The 9,720-nt window shown below is 47.5% G+C and overlaps 1 long non-coding RNA gene across 1 annotated transcript; it reads left to right on the top strand.

Moving 5' to 3' along the window:
• Positions 1 to 5,645: 5,645 nt before the first annotated feature.
• On the top strand, positions 5,646 to 8,619 carry LOC119285651. Its single transcript, XR_005139622.1, has 2 exons — positions 5,646 to 7,607; positions 8,201 to 8,619. It is a non-coding gene; the product is annotated as an uncharacterized LOC119285651 (long non-coding RNA).
• The last annotated feature ends 1,101 nt before the right edge of the window (positions 8,620 to 9,720 follow it).

Genomic DNA, 9,720 nt, shown 5'->3' with positions numbered 1-9,720 from the left:
CGTCGCCGCCTGGAGACTGCGCCGCCTCGCCGGACTTCTCCGCTGGCATGCTTCCCCACCGCGCGTTGTCCCAATCCCCTCCTTGCGCCCCGTTGCCCCGTCCCCTATGACCCCAGTGAGCACGCGCATCGCTCCCTCCCTCTCCCTCGCGCGCTCGCGCTCGTCGCCACAACCCCCGCGTGCGCGCTCACTGCTTCACCGCGCGCCCCGGTCTCCACCTCTGTGCACGCCCGCACCATCTTCGGCCGCGCCCCCGCGCCCCTCCTCTCTCTCCCTCGCCCGCGACAGCGCAGGCCTCGCCGTGCGCCGCGTGTGCCCCGCCTCGCCCCTCTCTGCTGCGGCCACAGCCGCGCCCCGCGCCCTCCCTGTGTGCCCACCTGCCCCGTCGTGGCCTCGTCCCCTCGCTGCTGGCCTCGCTTTCCCCTGCCCCACTCGCCTACACCTTTTACCTGCTGCTGCCGCACGCGGCTCCTTCGCCGGCCCCGCGCTAGTGCTGCATGCCTGCGGCCGCGCCGCGCTGCCCCCGGCGCCGACCATCGCCCCGCCTCGCCCCATGCCGCAGCTGCTGCTTCCTGCACGTGCCCGCTGCGCACGCGCGCGCCGCCTTGCTCCCTTTGCCGCCTGCGCCACGCAAGCCGCCGCCCCTGCATCACCTCTGCCGGCTGCGGCCGTCCGGCGAGCCGTGCCACTGTCCGCGCGCCCGGACCCGACGACCCAACGCCCACTACCCCGCTCGGGTTGCGCCCGCACCCCCTGCACACGACGCCCGTCGTTCGCTGCGCCCGCTCGGGCAGTGCCCACGCCCGGTGCCCGTTAACCCCACAACCACTAAGGCCCGCAGGCCCTATGACATGTGGGGCCCCACCCTAGAACGTATTTAAAAAAAGAAAAATAATAAAAAAATAAATAAAATAAAATAAATAAATAATTGATTAATTAAAGAATTAGTTAACTTAATTAAGTTTGATTAACTAAACTAAAACAACTAATTAAGACTAACTAATTAACCTAAACCCTAATTAACTAAAACAGTCAATGACAGGGGGGTCCCACCCGTGTTGACCAGTCAAACGTTGACTGGTCAACTGGGTCCCTCTGGCCCACCTGTCAGTCACTGGGTACACTTTCGTGTACACTGTGCTGGGTGCGCCTAGCAATTTAGCAATTATTTTTGAATTAAAAATAATTCCAGGAATTAATAAAATATTTAGAAAATCATATCTTTTAATCCGTAACTCGGATTAAATTATTTTCAACATGAAAGTTGCTTAGAACGACGAGACGAATCCGGATACGCAGCCCGTTCATCCGCCACGCATCCCTAGCATAGCGAACACGCAACTTTCCCCCTCCGGTTCGTCTGCCCGAAAACGCGAAACACCGGGGATACTTTCCCGGATGTTTTCCCCCTTCACCAGTACCACCTCGTACCGCGTTAGGGCACACCTAGCATCACGCTTTGTCATGTCATGCATCGTCATGCATTTGTTTGCATTATATTTATTGTTTTCCCCCTCTTCTCTCGCTAGACACCGAGACCGATGCCACTGCTACCCAGTATGACTACGGTGTTGACGACCCCTCTCTCTTGCCAGAGCAACCAGGCAAGCCCCCCTTGATCACCAGATATCGCCTACTCTTCTCTATACTGCTTGCATTAGAGTAGTGTAGCATGTTACTGCTTTCCGTTAATCCTATCCTAATGCATAGCCTGTCCTTGCTACTAATGTTGTTACCTTTACCTGCAATCCTAATGCTTAGTATAGGATGCTAGATTACCATCAGTGGCCCTACATTCTTGTCCGTCTGCCATGCTATACTATCGGGCCGTGATCACTCGGGAGGTGATCACGGGTATATACTATATACTTTATACATGATACATGTGATGACTAAAGTCGGGTTGGCTCGAGGAGTACCCACGGTTGATTCACGAATTGGGGGCTGGAAGGACATACTTTTGTTGGGGAACGTTGCAGAAAACAAAAAATTTCCTACGATTTCACCAAGATCCATCTATGAGTTCATCTAGCAACGAGTGATCGGATTGCGTCTACATACCTTTGTAGATCACGCGCGGAAGCGTTCAAAGAACGGGGATGAGGAAGTCGTACTCGACGTGATCCAAATCACCGGAGATCCTAGCGCGGAACGGACGGCACCTCCGTGTTCAACACACGTACGGTTAGCGTGACGTCTCCTCCTTCTTGATCCAGCAAGGGGGGAGGAGAGGTTGATGAAGATCCAGCAACATGACGGTGTGGTGGTGGATGCAGGGCGTCACTGCAACAGGGCTTCGCCGTTATACTGCGAGAGGGAGAGGTGTAGCAGGGGAGAGGGAGGCGCCAAGACTCAAGGGTGCGGCTGCCCCCTCTCCCCCCTTTATATAGGCCCCCTAGGGGGGTGCGCCGGCCCTAGGAGATGGGAACTCCTAGGGGGGCGGCGGCCAAGGGGTGGAGTGCCCCCCAAGCCAGGTGGGGCGCCCCCCCACCCTAGGGTTCCCAACCCTAGGCGCATGGGGTGGGCCAAGGAGGGTGCACCAGCCCACTATAGGCTGGTTCCCCTCCCCACTTTGGCCCATGGGGCCCTCCGGGATGGGTGGCCCCACCCGGTGGACCCCCGGGACCCTTCCGGTGGTCCCGGTACAATACCGGTGACCCCCGAAACTCTCCCGATGGCCGAAACTGCACTTCCTATATATAATTCTTCACCTCCGGACCATTCCGGAACTCCTCGTGACGTCCAGGATATCATCCGGGACTCCGAACAACTTTCGGGTTACTGCATATTCATATCTCTACAACCCTAGCGTCACCGAACCTTAAGTGTGTAGACCCTACGGGATCGGGAGACATGTAGACATGACCGAGACGGCTCTTCGGTCAATAACCAACAGCGGGATCTGGATACCCATGTTGGCTCCCACATGCTCCTCGATGATCTCATCGGATGAACCACGATGTCGAGGATTCAAGCAACCCCGTATATAATTCCCTTTGTCAATCGGTACGTTACTTGCCCGAGATTCGATCGTCGGTATCCCAATACCTCGTTCAATCTCGTTACCGGCAAGTCACTTTACTCGTACCGTAATGCATGATCCCATGACCATACACTTGGTCACTTTGAGCTCATTATGATGATGCATTGCCGAGTGGGCCCAGAGATACCTCTCCGTCATATGGAGTGACAAATCCCAGTCTTGATCCGTGTCAACCCAACAGACACTTTCGGAGATACCCGTAGTACACATTTATAGTCACCCAGTTACGTTGTGACGTTTGGTATACCCAGAGCACTCCTACGGTATCCGGGAGTTACACGATCTCATGGTCTAAGGAAAAGATACTTGACATTGGAAAAACTCTAGCAAACGAACTATACGATCTTGTGCTATGTTTAGGATTGGGTCTTGTCCATCACATCATTCTCCTAATGATGTGATCTCGTTATCAATGACATCCCCATGTCCATAGCTAGGAAACCATGACTATCTGTTGATCAACGAGCTAGTCAACTAGAGGCTCACTAGGGACACATTATGGTCTATGTATTCACACATGTATTACGATTTCCGGATAATACAATTAAAGCATGAACAATAGACAATTATCATGAACAAGGAAATATAATAATCATTTTATTATTGCCTCTAGGGCATATTTCCAATAGTCTCCCACTTGCAGTAGAGTCAATCATCTAGTTACATTGTGATGAATCGAACACCCATGTAATTCTGGTGTTGATCATGTTTTGCTCTAGGGAGAGGTTTAGTCAACGGATCTGCTACATTCAGGTCCGTGTGTACTTTACAAATCTCTATGTCTCCATTTTGAACACTTTCACGAATGGAGTTGAAGCGACGCTTGATATGCCTGGTCTTCCTGTGAAACCTGGGCTCCTTGGCAAGGGCAATAGCTCCAGTGTTGTCATAGAAGAGAGTCATCGGGCCCGACGCATTGGGTATGACTCCTAGGTCGGTAATGAACTCCTTCATCCAGACTGTTTCATGTGCTACCTCCAAGGCTGCCATGTACTCCGCTTCACATGTAGATCCCGCCACAACGCTTTGCTTGCAACTGCACCAGCTTACTGCCCCACCATTCAAAATATACACGTATCCGGTTTGTGACTTAGAGTCATCCAGATCTGTGTCGAAGCTAGCGTCGACGTAACCCTTTACGACGAGCTCTTCGTCACCTCCATAAACGAGAAACATTTCCTTAGTCCTTTTCAGGTACTTCAGGATATTCTTGACCGCTGTCCAGTGTTCCTTGCCGGGATTACTTTGGTACCTACCTACCAAACTTACGGCAAGGTTTACATCAGGTCTGGTACACAACATGGCATACATAATAGAACCTATGGCTGAGGCATAGGGGATGACACTCATCTCTTCTATATCTTCTGTCGTGGTTGGACATTGAGCTGAGCTCAATTTCACACCTTGCAACACAGGCAAGAGCCCCTTCTTAGACTGATCCATATTGAACTTCTTCAATATCTTATCAAGGTATGTGCTTTGTGAAAGACCTATGAGGCGTCTTGATCTATCTCTATAGATCTTGATGCCTAATATATAAGCAGATTCTCCAAGGTCCTTCATTGAAAAACTCTTATTCAAGTAGGCCTTAATGCTGTCCAAAAGCTCTATATCATTTCCCATCAAAAGTATGTCATCTACATATAATATGAGAAATGCCACAGAGCTCCCACTCACTTTCTTGTAAACGCAGGCTTCTCCATAAGTCTGCATAAACCCAAACGCTTTAATCATCTCATCAAAGCGAATGTTCCAACTCCGAGATGCTTGCACCAGCCCATAAATCGAGCGTTGGAGCTTGCACACCTTGTCATATCTTGCTCTAAGTATCGAGTTGTAATTCATGAGTTGTAAGTAAATAAAAGTGTGATGATCATCATTATTAGAGCATTGTCCCAGTGAGGAAATGATGATGGAGACTATGATTCCCCCACAAGTCGGAATGAGACTCCGGACTAAAAAAAGAGGCCATCAAAAAGAGAGAAAAGTCCCAAATAAAAAATAAAATAAAAAACGAGGCCATAAAAAAAGAGAAAAGGCCCAAATAAAAAAATAAAAAAATGAGAGAAAAAGAGAGAAGGGGCAATTCTACTATCCTTTTACCACACTTGTGCTTCAAAGTAGCAGCATGATCTTCATGATAGAGAGTCTCCTATGTTGTCACTTTTATATACTAGTGGAAATTTTACATTATAGAAGTTGGCTTGTATATTCCAATGATGGGCTTCCTAAAAATGCCCTAGGTCTTCGTGAGCAAGCAAGTTAGATGCACGCCCACTAGTTTCTTTTGTTGAGCTTTCATACACTTATAGCTCTAGTGCATCCGTTGCATGGCAATCCCTACTCACTCACATTGATATCTATTGATGGGCATCTCCATAGCCCATTGATACGCCTAGTTGATGTGAGACTATCTTCTCTTTTTTGTCTTCTCCACAACCACCATTCTATCTCTCCCTAATAATAAAGCACGGATTGAGTCTTCGAATTCACCGTCGCGGCGTTTTTTCATAAAAGTCCTTATAGTTTTTGTTAATGAACCCGTAGTCCTGACGTCTAAGTGAAAAAAAACGATTCGATTTTTACTCCTCGCCCCCGTCTCCTTCTTCGACCCACACACGAACGTGGGTTCGAGCCGCCGGCCCTCCAGCTTGCCCGCCCCTCTTCCCCGTCTTCTCCCCTCCTCTACTCCCCCAGGCCATACCGTGGTGGATGACATGCCCGCCGGCGCTCCATCCTCCCCTCTTCTCCATCTTTCCCCTAGCCATCTCCCTCCTCCCTCCCTGTTTCGCCCCCACCCCTACTCGGATCTGATCTGGAATTTGGCGCCGGCGACTTGGAGGCGGAGGACACTCGAGCGCTCCTTCTGGATCGGGTCAACACGGCTTCGCCGCTCGATGCGGAACGACGGGGGCGGCTGGATCGGCGGCGGCGGCTGGAGCATGCAGAACGACGACGGCGGCTGGAGTTGGGGATTGCCATCCCTGTGAGGAGCGCGTCTCGCCGGCCGCGGCTTCACTGGGAGGAGCGCAGCTGCGTAGTCCGTCGCTCGCACCGCTGCTTCGCCGGTTAGGAGCATCAGCTACGGCGCTTGCCATCCCCGTGGTCACCGCTGCTGCTGCAAACGCTGGTGATGGAGAATCGCTCCTTGGTTTTTGTTGCTGCCAGATCCTCAATCGCTACCTCGATCTTGCCATCACCAGCCCATCAAGGGCTCCAATATCCTCAGGTATCCACCAGAAAAATAAGGAAAAAGCTCAAGTTCTGACTCATGTGTTTCTAGATTAAAAAACAAGAAGCTCTAGCCCATGTGGTTGAGGTTGTCTCTTATCTTATTTGCTTAGCGTATTTATATTTCATCAGGATGCAAGTTGCTACTTGAGTGTTAGAATTTGTGAAATACCGATTTTCTCTTGGCCCCAACGACATTGCTTGGCTCCACTCAAAATGCCAGTTGTTAGAAGTAATATGTTCTTCCTTTTCCCCGAAGAAGATTTATACAATCTGATCATCTATACATTGGACAGATAAACAATAGAAAGAGAACTCAATCTGATATGCTTTTGTTCAGGTCCAGATATAGAAACCATAGATTGGTAAATGCATCTAAATTCTAAATTAAATTATGCTTAATGTGAGAGGAAAGCAAGATTTCCTTACAGTACTGATGGTTAATGATAGAAGCATATCAAGTATAACAGTGAAATTGCAGTACTGTTGTTCGTCGCGTTGTTCAGTTAAAGGTTAATATCTCCAAACTTCATTTTCTCTTTTTGTAGAAGCTCTCGCCTAACAACTTATTTTCTAGGACTGTTAGTCTTTGTTTAACAAATTTGAATCTTGATGTGGCTAAACGGTGAATAAATTCTACTGTAAACATTAGTGTGTATGTCGCTCTTTTCTTCCTACAAAAAATAGTCCACTCATTAAACTTAAATGCAATATCAATTCACTCCGAAGAGGCTTATCCCCTTTCACTAACTACCTATTCCTTTGACCTGTCAAACAATCGAAAGGATCCCTTTAAATTGGTTCTAAATGTTCATGCAGCATCAGTGTTATAAGGTACCAGAAAACATGTGGAGAGAATACTTCGTTCCGTTGTGAAAACAATAGCTGTACTCTTCTAGGTTTTGTTAGATCAATTGGCTACTTTGACGGATTCTTGTGTGGACGTGATGGGCAGGTACTTCGCCCTCTTCCTCATCCTTCCTGTACTCCCCCTATATCTTATTTGCACACTCCCAACCCATTTTTTTGCCTTATTTGCACATCTTTTATAACAGCAATGTGACATTATGGTATGATATTTGCAATCATCCACTTAAATGGCACCTTCAGTTCCAAAGAAAATAGATGTATTTGACTCTTTTTGTTTACATCCATCATGCCAACAATGATTAGAGGAAATCGGTAGTGATAACATGATTTGTTGACTTACTTGGGCTTGGTACAGCGCTGCCGTATAGAGACACTATGCGATGCTAGATTTGGTATGATGCGATGCCAGCTGTGAATCTGGGAGTGAAGGAGGTCACGATGGAGCGGCTCCTTCTCCATCATGGTTTGTACACTCGATACCCATGCAATTAATTAATACTCAATTTTCTAGCACTCGATACATCATGGTATACTTAAGAGACACATTTCTCCCTTTCCATCCCTATAGAGTTGATTTGGTTTTTTTAGCATCTCCCAGTAAATATAAGTCCGTTGTTTTCATTTTCATTGGTACTCCCTCCGTCCGGAAAAAGCTTGTCTCCATTGAAACAAAGGACTGAATCTGACAGTTCTACAAATTCAAACCTTTGAGCCTAGCTATTCCAAGATGCATATTATTTAGTATGTCACTTCATACATCATGATTGCTGCTGCAATTTATATACTTGACATATAAACTTTCATAATCCTACTGGAAGCTGTGTTTCCCTGCTTCATACACCTTTTTGTTGGGCAATGCTGCCAGTTAAAACATTGAGTGCAACTTGCTCTGGCGGATGTCTCAACTATGTAGCGAAATGAAATGATTTGAATACAAATATTACAAGTCCTATTTTTTTTACTTGGATGGGTTCATGTTACTAATTGTTTGGTAGATTGCGGTTGCCAATTTTCTATGATATTGTAATGGCCACAATTCCATTTGGTTACTTACAGATCTGAAGTATAACATAGTGCACACATTAGTTGGAGAAGGAACTGTCTTCCAAGCTTATAAATGATTTCGTCTTACAGGCCAGCCAAAAAATCTTCAATCCTCATTGTATAATGAAATTATACATCTGCAACTCTCATTGCAAGTAAATTATAATTCTTCAGCGCTCATTGTATAAGTATAACCATGTGATTTGGAATGGTTGATAATCCATATATCCCACACTTATATTAAGTTTGTTCAGTGAGAATGTGAGATACAAGTACAACTTTAATACAAAGTTGTACGAAGTTAGGGATAGCAGAGTATTCCAGTATTCATGTTGAAAGCTATGTTAAATCCTAAATTTTGTACGCTTCTGAAATGAAGGTGAGCAATAGCATCTTGCATTAACAGAAGAAATTATGTTTCCATATTTTCATTTTAATGTTTTCTATGTGTTTTAATTTTATGCTTGAGTTTATTTATTTTTCATTCTTTTACTTTAATCCACAACCCAACTGGGCATACATAGTATCTTACCTGTCCCATAAAAGGTTCTTGCTGAAAGCATAATTTTTCTTCATGTTGAACATAATTGAGGAGAGATTAATCAAATAATCCTTTTTATTTTAGGTCATGCTTATTGGGTTATGAGTGTGATGTTTTTCCCCGTTGAACGCACGAGCAGTTTTCCTTTTATTTAATAATAAACCAGCGATTGCTTTTGGTCGTCTCTCATCGGGCTTTTTTGCAAAAAAGTATCCCTGTTTCTGATAAATTGACCCGCAGCCCAACTTAAAGTGTGGAAATGTTCCGCTTTTTTGCAAAAAAAACCCTGCTACCACAGCCCGTACGAGAACACGAGCGTTACCTCCGCGGCTGCGCCCCATCTCTCCACTATCGTGCCCCCGTCCCTTTGCTCGCCGCCGCGCGCACCGTCCCTCTGCTAGCCGCCTCGAACCATCCCTCCACCGCCGCGCCCCCGTCCATCCTCTCCTCGGTGCCTGTCCTCGCTCCATCGTCGCCGAATCTGGACGAGATCGGGAGAATCTGCCTCATCTCGCGTAGCTGCTCGTCGGCCATGCGGGGAGGACGAACGAGCTGCTCATCGGCGTCCGTCCCACAACCCCGCTGAAGAAGGCGCCCAGCCCCCTCGACAGCGCACTCCTCCTACTTGCCGCCCGGTATACCTTCCCTACTCTCCGGCCCCTGGATCCCACTCCCCCTACCGTAATATTCTAATTTCGAGGCAAACATATGTTTGATGAAATTTGACTATAGAATTGTTTTCTGTACTGCTATCGTGTTACGTCGTCAATTCAGGATGTATAGAAGATGTTGTCCTGGGTCTATAGAGGATGCGGTGCGTGGCTGCTTGTGTGTATGCATATATGTTAATTGGTGGCTGGTGTGTGTGTGTGTGTTCAGGGTGCAAACAATGACAGCGAGTAGGCGGCAAGTATACTGCGCCGAGAAGCGATACAGGGGCATGAAGCAAGCGAGCAGGCATGCGCGGCGACCTGCTACTGCAGTAATAGTA

Source organism: Triticum dicoccoides, chromosome 4A (genome assembly GCF_002162155.2).
Source record: "Triticum dicoccoides isolate Atlit2015 ecotype Zavitan chromosome 4A, WEW_v2.0, whole genome shotgun sequence".
In the NCBI taxonomy this organism is placed as follows: Eukaryota; Viridiplantae; Streptophyta; class Magnoliopsida; order Poales; family Poaceae; genus Triticum; species Triticum dicoccoides.
The sequence above is the reverse complement of the archived record's forward strand: the minus strand, read 5'-3'. Positions and strand labels throughout refer to the sequence as shown.